We start from the raw sequence: 10,864 nt of genomic DNA, 5'->3' as shown, positions 1-10,864 counted from the left end.
TAAAAGATTCTCTTCCTCTGGTCCAGTTTCTAAAGTGTAATGCTTCAATAGCATGCAGGCTGTATTTAAAGGTTTCAAATACCTTACTAGGAAAAGATCTAGCCTCTCATTTTCTGCAACTAAGTATTTATGTTTTATTACTTTGGGTTTTCAAATAAATTTTAGACTTGCAGTAACCATACTTGACAAATTTTGAATGAAAGTTCAATACCGTAGGTGGAGTATTTCTTGAAAACCCAAAGAATAATAGAATCATTACAACTTATCATATTGATAAAGTTTAACAATCAAACTGCAGTCTATGCATTAAAGTTTTAGACTTCCATTAATACAGCTTCCATAAGCCATCTCACTTTAATAGGTTTTATACGTTTCTTTAATATAATTCAAACTTTCTATACAGGTGAATTTAGTTGTTGAGACATTAAATGTTAATGTCTCCATGTCTCAAGAGACTCGAAGGTGCTGTGTTGAGGTTTTGCTACTATTAGATTTATAAAAATTTATAGCTGTAAATAAAGTTTAACACATTTAAACCATATGTAGATTAGATCATAAAACAATACTTCTGAATTCTATCAAAGGTGGATACTTCCTGAATTTAAACAGTTAGAAATATATGATGATGAAGGCAGCATGTGTGGATTTTTAAGCAACATCAAACTCAACTACTAGTCCTCATAGGAAAAAATAGACTATCTAGGATGTGGGAATGCCAGCTTGGTCTGTGGCACATAATTCTGTTTCACTACAGAGTTGTGATTATTATCTTTGAAAACACTACCACTATGTTGAACATCATCACAAAATTACAGTGACAGGAAGGTCCAATTTTGTTCCCTAATAAGCATTCATGGGAATGACATGCATGAAGAAAAGGAAAGCACTTTATTCTAGAAAACTCAAGTGAATTATTATAAGATGGGATGCAACAGTACAGGAACTAAAAATTTAAATTTATTCGTCTTCATTATATGCAAACAGAATTTCCAGGAACACAAAACTGTACAGCATAAAAGTTAAATACATAGGCTTTGGGGACTGATCATTGACTGCGGTCCTGCATCTTCCATTTAATGATTAAGTACCACTTGCAAAATTATTTAGCCATAAGTGTCCCACCTATAAATTTGGAAAAATAATAATTATATATAAGGATATCATGAAAACAATTGAGATAATAGTAACCTCAAGCCTGGCACACAGCAAGCACTCAAAAAGTGTAATCTACCACATCCCAATGTGATATACCTCAAAATGCAAATCATTTGGATAATCTACATACTCTACTAGAAGCCCACTCAAGAGTTGGAAACAGTTATTATCTAAGGAACTAGAAATAACTTCAGGGACCAACATGAAATGAAGCAAGTACATATTGCCTGTGGCTGGGATAGACATTAATTTTGCTCTGGCAAGGAGGAATGATGACTTTTCTGACACTGGAGCCACGGGGCTGGGAGGATAATATAAGCAAATGTGTGTGCTTCTGTCTGTGGTTGGTTAAGAAAAGATGACAGAGAAAAGAGAGTGGATCCATTAATGAACCAAATCACTGAAATGTTTACTAGGTCAAATGATCAAATATATATTGCAAACAACTCAAATTATAAGCACAGCTGTATTCTTTGTTACCTTTCTAAATTGCTTACCAACGCTTCTCCAATTATCATAGTGTAAAAGCGGATTTCCAAGAATGGCTATTAAGGCACCCTAGATGTATAATTATTATGCATTTATTAAACTGCTACAAACATGTAATAAAGATCAATGGCTTACAGAACTACTTAGTATCTAAAGCTCAGCTGTTATGATTGAATTGTATTTGTGAACATGTTTTAAATTATTGATAATTTAAGATGTGTCACGAAATGGAAATTGAAGTCACTGTAAAAACGTCACCAAGATAGTTGACATTAACAGAGAAACAGAAAGGCCAAGGTCTCCAGACATTCCTGCCACTTGGGGCACATGTTGCAGTACAAAAATGGTTGTGGGAAGTCCCTGAACCAGTCAGAGAAGACAATGCCATTCAAAACAAAAATCCCATAAGTGAACCCTGCAGTAAGAAAAATAAATTTTGTAAATAGGAATATATATATATGTGTGTGTGTGTGTGTGTGTGTGTGTGTATACACACACACAGAGTACTGAAAGCAGCAACTCATACTGCAATGAGCAGGCTAATCTAATCTAATCATTATAGCACAACTAAAGTATTTGATACCTTACTAATAGATGAAACTATAGTTGATGTCCAAAAGCCAGATGCCTGAAATTGATCTAAAATGAGAAAGGATCACTCGTTTTTAAAGATTTATTTATTTATTTGAAAGGCGGAGTTACAGAGAGGGAGAGGCAAAGTCAGAGAGAGAGAGAGGTCTTCCATTTGCTGGTTCACTCCCCAAATGGACACAACGACCAGGGCTGGGTCAGGCTGAAGCCAAGAGCCAGGACCTTCTTCCGGGTCTTGCATGTGAGTGTAGGGGCACAAGCACTTGGGTCATCTTTCATTGCTTGCCCAGGTGCATTAACTGAAAGCTGGATCAGAAGTGAAGGAACCAGTACTCAAACCAGTGCTTATATGGGATGCCAGCACCACAGGCAGCAGTTTAACCCCTTGTCTCACACAATGCAGGCCCCAATAAATATGACTTGAATCAGCCATTTTAACATAGTGTCTACATTATTTTGCCAGATGACCCTGAACCAGTCATTTTACTTCATTATCTACTTTTAAGTCCTGATCAAACAAACCCACATTTTAGACACGATCCTGAAACAAAAGATTCTACTTAAAGAACTCAAGAAACTCAACAACAAAACATGAAATCCAGTTAAGAAATGGGCTAAGGATATGAACAGGCATTTTTCAAAGGATGAAACACAAATGGCCAACAGACACATGAAAAGATTCTCAATCACTAATCATCAAGGAAATTCACATAAGTCACAATGAGGTTTCACCTCACCCCAGTTAGAATGGCTACCATCCACAAATCAAACAATAACAAATGGGCCAGCGCTGCGGCTCACTAGGCTAATCCTCCGCCTTGCGGCGCCGGCACACCGGGTTCTAGTCCCGGTTGGGGCGCCTGTCCTGGTTGCCCCTCTTCCAGGCCAGCTCTCTGCCGTGGCCAGGGAGTGCAGTGGAGGATGGCCCAAGTGCTTGGGCCCTGTACCCCATGGGAGACCAGGATAAGTACCTGGCTCCTGCGGCAGCCATTGGAGGGTGAACCAACAGCAAAAGGAAGACCTTTCTCTCTGTCTCTCTCTCTCTCTCTCTCTCTCTCTCACTGTCCACTCTGCCTGTCAAATAAATAAATAAATAAATAATAACAAATGCAAGTAAGATGTGGAGAGAAAGGTACCCTAATACACTGTTGGTGATAATGTAAACTACTACAGCCATTATGGAAGACAGCATGGATTCCTCAATAAACTGAAAATATTTCTACCCTATGACCTAGCCTTTCCACTCCTGGAATTTATCCAGAGAAAATGAAATCACATATGAGTTATCTGTACCCCCATGTTCATAGCAGCTCAACTTACAATAGCTAACGTATGGAATCAACCCAGATGTTCATCAACTGATGACTGAATAAAGGGTATCTATACATTATAGTCTACTACTCAGCAGTAAAAAAAAAAAGAATGAAATACTGTTGTTTGAAACAAAATGGATGCAACTGGAGACCTTTATACTTGGTGAAATAAAGCAGTCCAAAAAAAGACACATACACATGTTCCCTGATTTACAGTAACTAATATACAGAGTATAAAAAAGTATTACATATGAATAATATTTACACTTTGAAATTTGATTATTGTTTATAGCTTTTGTACATACTATTTTTCTACTTACTACTTGTTGAATTCTGTATTTAGTGGAGTGTCAAGCTTGTGATTATAAAGAAAATTGAAAGTATTTCATTATAAATATTGAAAGAAAAATAAGAAAAGGAGGAGGGAAGCTGGGAAGTATTATGCTCTTAAAGCTGTATATATGAAATACATGAAATTTGTTCCCTTTTATATAAACTTTTAAAAAGTAAAAAAAAGTTCTGTTTAATTTACTTTGGCTATTGTATATTTATGTATTAAAAGATTATGTTTAAATCATGCTCATAAAACACACTGAAATTGTCAATTAAAAGATAATGATAATGCAAACATTTGGTCTAGTGGCTACCCTGTCCCACATCAGGATGTCTGGGTTCGATATCCAGATCCCTTCCTGACTCAAGCTTCATGATAATGCAGAACCTGGAGTGAAGCGGTGATGTCTCGAGTAATCAGGTTCTTGCCACCTGTGTGGGAGACCTGAAATGAGTTCCCGCTCCCAGCTTCAGCTTGACCCAGCTCCAGCCTTTGTGGGCACTTGAGGAGTAGACCAACAAGATGGGAAAAAGCTCTCCCTCTCTCTTAGTCCCCTTTTCTCAAATAAATAAATTAATTAATTAATTAATTTTAACAAGATGAGGATTCTAAGTTTTTCTATTATTTATTTTGGCCTAAAATGTAAACATGAACCAGTGTTACTGAGCAACAGGCCTGCCCACACACATGCACACTGTTATCATTTAAACACCCATGCATCTTCTGAGAAAGAGGTTTATTATTACAGACATTTAAGGAGACAGGGGGAAAAATAATAATAAAAAAATCCAAATCCACTTTGCCATTCAGAAAGGGGTTTGGAAATGTATGGCATTAGTACAAATGGCGCATTAAGTGGATGAAACTAAGTGACAAAACATGATAAGTGGCCGGCGCCGTGGCTCACTAGGCTAATCCTCCACCTTGTGGTGCCAGCACACCGGGTTCTAGTTCCGGTCGGGGCACCGGATTCTGTCCCGGTTGCCCCTCTTCCAGGCCAGCTCTCTGCTGTGGCCAGGGAGTGCAGTGGAGGATGGCCCAAGTCCTTGGGCCCTGCACCCCATGGGAGACCAGGAGAAGCACCTGGCTCCTGCCATTGGATCAGTGCGGTGGGCCGGCCGCAGCGTGCCGGCCTTGGCGGCCATTGGAGGGTGAACCAACGGCAAAGGAAGACCTTTCTCTCTGTCTCTCTCTCTCACTGTCCACTCTGCCTGTCAAAAAACAAACAAACAACAACAACAACAACAACAACAAGATAAAAAAACATGATAAGTGCAGAAGAAAAGAGTGGAGTAAGTCCCTTCAGCATGCACATTAATAAATCATGTCTTTACACTCATCCAAAGATGGCTGCTGAAATGTCATCTGAAGCATGTGATTTAACTTCATAACAAATAATAAAGTAACACTCACATGAGTCTGAATTACCTGTGCAGGCTCCAGTTACAATTTTGGCTATAGCCGATTCCGGCAATTTTATCAGGGACTCTATGAAGACAGCTTATCAGATTTTTAGCAAAGGTAACTACTATAAGATATAAATTTAATAGGCTGGCAAATGACTATTATGAGTTCTTAGTATATAAGGCAGCTCAGAAAAGCTTGCAGTTAAGCATGGGTGGAGGAGTCATTTATTGTTCACAGTTTCAAGAGTATTGGCAACAATGAAGATAATCATACTAAAGTGGTAAGGCAAGTTAGATGCTAGTCTATTGTACAAGAAACAGTAAGGGAAATGAATAATATGCAGAAAACATTCATTCTCTCCTCATTCATTTCTTTCCATGAAGATTTGGATACTCTCATATAATTTACAATGATAATTTTTTTCTGAATTTTTCTGAATTAGAATCATAATTTCTTTTCAGTTAGCAATTCTTTTTTTTTTTTTCTTTTTTGACAGGCAGAGTAGACAGTGAGTGAGAGAGAGAGACAGAGAGAAAGGTCTTCCTTTTCCATTGGTTCACCCCCCAAATGGCCGCTGCGGCCCATGCGCTGCGGCTGGCGCACCGCACTGATCCGAAGCCAGGAGCCAGGTGCTTCTCCTGGTCTCCCATGGGGTGCAGGGCCCAAGCACTTGGGCCATCCTCCACTGCACTCCCGGGCCACAGCAGAGAGCTGGTCTGGAAGAGGAGCAACCGGGACAGAATCTGGTGCCCCGACTGAGACTAGAACCCGGTGTGCCGGCGCCGCAAGGCGGAGGATTAGCCTACTGAGTTAGCAATTCTTTTAAAGACACAAAAATCAAGAAGTCATGTTTTCTACTTTTTACTAGCTCTTAAGAAGTTCTTATTTCTTTGAAAGTGATCTCAAAAAATAATTCACTTCTGCAAAATAAAAATCTAACTTTCATGAAATCATTCACCAATACATTGCAAACAGCCATGGAACTATAATACTATCATTAGAGTTTTGTGTTTGAATACTGTGGGATATTAAAGCATTCGGTTATAATTACATTGATCATAGATAAAGGTGGTATTGGACAGCAAGGACTGTCTGGTACTCAGTTGCTTAACTTCAATCAAAGAAAGAATTCAGGAGTGAACTGAAGAACAAGTAGCAAGTGTTTTCTTCAGAAAACAAAAGTACACACTCCACAGTCAGAGTACAGGCCCACTTGGAAGGGAGTGGCCCCGTCTCTGAACTGTGTTTAACATCACATACATATTTTAATGAAAGGAGAAGCATATTCCAATAAAGGGAAAGAATGTTTGTGGTTTTTCTGGGAAGTAGGTGGAGATTTCCCAGAATCTAGCTACTACTGCTTTTTGCTCCTTATATGGTCTGGCACTGCCTGTCATGGTGGCTGGCAGGTGTTCCATTTAGCATACCAATGTATTATAATGAACATATAATGAGCTGTATGTCTAGCTAGGTAAGTCTTGGCTTCCTAAACTGGTATGAATCTGGTCCAGGCAGGGACTATTTATTTTAGAGCAAGAATTAAACGGATACCCGGTAGGTTTTGAGATAATAACAACTACCCCAGTGGCTCAACTGCTCCATCCACTTCCCTGTCTCAAAGGGGATTAAAATGATTTTATTTGTACTACTCATAGAATTTCTAAGCTACACTAAAGAAGCCATGAGGAAAGTTAGGGCTTGAAAAGGGAATTGTACTTAAAGAGTATAAGTGATAATTTAAAGATGCCTGTATTCCTATATCATAGGATAATGTGGAATTTATACCTTATGAAGATTCCTTAAAAATGTAAGGAATTATAATTATAAATTGTAAATATAAGAATTATGACCAAAACTGGCTTTACTTACATCTCTGGTTATATTTGATTATATTTCATTGTCAAGATTTTTTGGCCTTGACAATCCCATTTAGCCACTTGATTAATGTATAACACATATTTTTATTTCTTTCTAGATACAGGTATCTGCAATATAATCACTGATGCAATATGCAAATAAAACTTTGATTTAGATTAGGTACCTTTTCTGTAGCACCAAGTGAAAAAAAAACACTAAATATACTTTTCTCTTTAAAAAATTAGTAAATCAAAATATAATTATGATTTTCTAAAAAATATTGAGAAAATTATCCCTCCTGTTTCTAAACACAGAAACTCCAGGAACATAAACCAAAGGGTAAAATATGTAAATAAATACCAAAATAATAAAGAAACATTCTCAGGTACCAGGTTAAAAGGAAGTAAATGTCAGATCAATTTGTAGGTTAGTGAACAGAAAGAAACTTACATGAAAACAAGGTTCAAAATGAAGGAATTTTAAATTATGGCCTTTATCATTTGAACTGACACTTCAGCATCCATGGGCAGGTTTGCAGTCTCATAAACTAGATCCCTTTGTTTTAATGCCCTTACAGTAGAGAATATCAGTTTTGAGAGTGGTATATGATACAGACGGAGTAGTGACACCCCTTTGAACTATAATTTGTCCACAGTAAAATAGTGTGCCAGATGTCTCTCCACACACACACACAGAAACTTGCTTACCATGGCCTGTGTTCCTGTTGTGGTAAAATTCTCCAATGAAAAATTTTACATAAAGTTACACAAGTATAAAAGCTTTCATTTCAAATTGTAATTCCTACCTGGTTGAGGAAATCCCAAGGTAATAATGCCAGGTTGATCTCAGATTGTCAAGAAGAGCTGATGAAAAATTGAGGTACTTGCCAGGAATAATAAAAATTCTCTCTTGATGTCAGAACAGGGCTCCTGCAGGTAAGTATTCATGAAGCATGTTTAAAATCCAAAATTTACAGCAAAGATGAGAAAAGAATCCATTCTAAAAATCAGCCTATATAGCAATGTATTATAATAGAACAACTTTGCATGGAAAAAACATAATGTCTAAAACACTTAAATAATCTAGAACAAATCATCTTGAAAAGGAAAAAATGCAATCGAGTTTAGAATGTTTTTAATGAAACAATTTGAGTTCCTGAAATTAAAAATAAATGACTGGAATTAAAACCTCAAATGATAGTATAAATATTACTTCATATACAGCAAAATAAGAGCCTGTAAATTGAAATATGAATTAAAAGAATTTACTTACAACGCATCACAAAGAGATAGAGATGGAAAACATGAAAGAAAGATCAAGAGATAGAGTGAAAGAATGAAAAAGTCCAGCATATATAATAGTACTTCAGTGATAAGAGGAAATACTGCAAAAGATTACGGCAAAAAAAAATCCCAGAACTGATGAAATACACCAATTGTAAGACTCAGAAGCACAATAAAATCTAAACAAGATAAATAGCAGAAAATCTACACCTAGATATTTTATAGTGAAATTTCAGAGCATTGTTAAATATAGTGATCTGTAAAAATAACCAGAGAGGGGCTGGCGCTGTGGCGCAGAGGGTTAACACCCTGGCCTGCAATGTCGCATCCCATATGGGCTCCAGTTCAAGTCCAGGCTTCTCCACTTCCGATCCATCTCTCTGCTATGGCCTGGAAACGCAGTAGAAGATGGCCCAAGTCCTTGGGGCCCTGTACCCGCATGGGAGACCTGCAAGAAGCTCCTGGCTCCTGGCTTTGGATGGGTGCAGCTCCAGCCGTTGCGGCCATCTGGGGAGAAAACAAGCAGATGAACAACCTCTCTCTCACTCTCTCTGTAACTCTTATCTTTCAAATGAATAAATCTTTTTTTAAAAAAAGAAACACAAAAAAGATAGATTACCTATTAAGTATGTAATTAAATTGACAATAGACTTCATATTATCTAAAGCGGCCAGGAAGCAAGGGCATAATATTTTGCATGTATTATATATATATGTATATATATAATATGCACACACACACATACATATATATATATAATTGAAGTTCCAAATAAAGCTATTTACCCATTTATTTGAAAATAAGTTAGTACCTACACAGTGTCATTCATACACTTCTTTAAAAGTTACTAAGTCTTGTTTTTCTCTGTGGTGACAATGGATCCAGTGAACTGGTGGATTTCATAAGCTTCTACGAAGTAAAGTATAACTGGTGACTAATGAAATCTAAGGGTTAGGTAGGTAGGTTAGATACAAATTAACCTATGTGTGTGAAAAGGGCCTAAGAAACAAAGCACCTGCAGAAAGCATTGTAGTGGCCTCAGAAGCATGCCTTGTTAAGCAGAAGTCAGCTTATGAAGAGCCCTGGCAGCTCACCAGCCAAGAGTTGGGTCACTGGAAATGGAGCTGCCCTGGAGTCGAAGGACGTCCAGGTCAGAGCCACAGACCTTGCTGGCTCCAAGCTGAAAAGCCCTTCACTCGGCCCAGCTTCCAAGGTGACCACCGCTGCTGAGGGGACGGCCAAGTAGGGTCAGTGACATTGTAGGCAGAACTGTAGATTTCCTGTTAAAGATGCCACCTGCCTTTACCTGGCCAGCTCTCCTCCCAGGCCAGCTAGGTAATGGAAGTCAACAGGGTGCCTTCCCCAAGAGGTTCACACCTCCCTTAGGATGTACCCCACATGAAAAAAAAAAAGACGGGTCTGGGCCTAATAATTTGCAAGGTCTTGGAGCCTACCAGATTATTGTCAAGCCCCTTTTTGTCAGTTTCTATTTGCCTCTCAATCGGAAACCATCCATGGTTTAGACAGCACCTTTCTTAGGTCCTCTAATAATGACTATCCTTTATTTTAGACCCTGTCTAGCCTACTTGGGGCCTCATTCCTTTGTAATCATAGCCTCTACTCTAACATAAATGGCTCTACTCCTGACCTGTGTGTACTGATGGTCCTCTCCTCCACTTAATGTTGTATGATTGTTCAGAATTTCTCTACAAACTCCTCTACCTGCAAAAGTTGAGTGGCCTCTCTCCCGGTCTTGGTTGGGATTAGCTTTAAACCACATCCATCAAACAGTCTTCACAAGGGTCCAGAGACACCCCCCCCATTTCCTCTCCTCTATGAAATCCTATCATTACCTGGTTAATGCCACTCTTAAGATCATTGGTTGCTATTCTCACCCTGTCTTTTATACTACAGTGTCTGCTTAAGTGTTTACAGGAGTTGATAATGGAACGAACCAAGGCCAAATGCTGCTACCAGGGATATACCTGGCTCCCCACCCAGGAGACAGCAGCTTGAGACATCGCCCCATGCCAGCGAAGAGTACCTCATCACCCCGTGTCAGCAGGAAGTAGCTTTAAAGACAGATCATCGTCCCTACACCCCTCGTGCACTTTTAGGACTAATGTAATCCCATACAACTCCTGTTTTATAAAAAACAAAATGGGGGAATGTTAGTAAAATGGCACAGTTTTATCTATGGCGCGATCTATACCCTGCCTAGGCTGTAGCCCTACCGCCATTGCTGGAAGCCAGGTGGCCACATGGCCCGACCACTGCTGTTAGCCCCATCCCCATCCTAATGGGAATTGCTGCTCCTACTTCCCTGCCCGCCCCCTGGCAAAGTTTTAAAAGGACCTGCTCCTGAACACGTGGCTCTCTCTCTCTCTTTCTCTCCATCTCCTGATCTCTCTGCCTCTCTGTCTCTCTCTTGATCT

At 38.9% G+C, this 10,864-nt stretch overlaps 1 long non-coding RNA gene across 5 annotated transcripts in view; it reads right to left on the bottom strand.

The window, feature by feature from the left end:
- Window positions 1-1,000: 1,000 nt before the first annotated feature.
- LOC149119660 (uncharacterized) overlaps window positions 1,001-10,864 on the bottom strand; it is a 32,015-nt gene continuing 22,151 nt past the window's right edge. For 2 of the 5 annotated variants that reach the window (XR_016227660.1, XR_016227658.1), the window contains 3 exons: window positions 8,700-8,936; window positions 7,952-8,075; window positions 1,001-1,122 (listed from right to left, as the gene is read on the bottom strand). This is a non-coding gene — a long non-coding RNA (uncharacterized LOC149119660). Of the gene's footprint in view, window positions 1,123-7,951; window positions 8,076-8,263; window positions 8,937-10,864 lie in introns of those variants that run through there. The other 3 variants (XR_016227661.1, XR_016227662.1, XR_016227659.1) reach the window with 2 other exon arrangements.

This window comes from Oryctolagus cuniculus, chromosome X (assembly GCF_051225735.1).
Source record: "Oryctolagus cuniculus isolate XC-2025 breed Fujian yellow rabbit chromosome X, ASM5122573v1, whole genome shotgun sequence".
Lineage (NCBI taxonomy): Eukaryota > Metazoa > Chordata > Mammalia > Lagomorpha > Leporidae > Oryctolagus > Oryctolagus cuniculus.
This window is presented reverse-complemented; position numbering and strand designations above follow the sequence as displayed.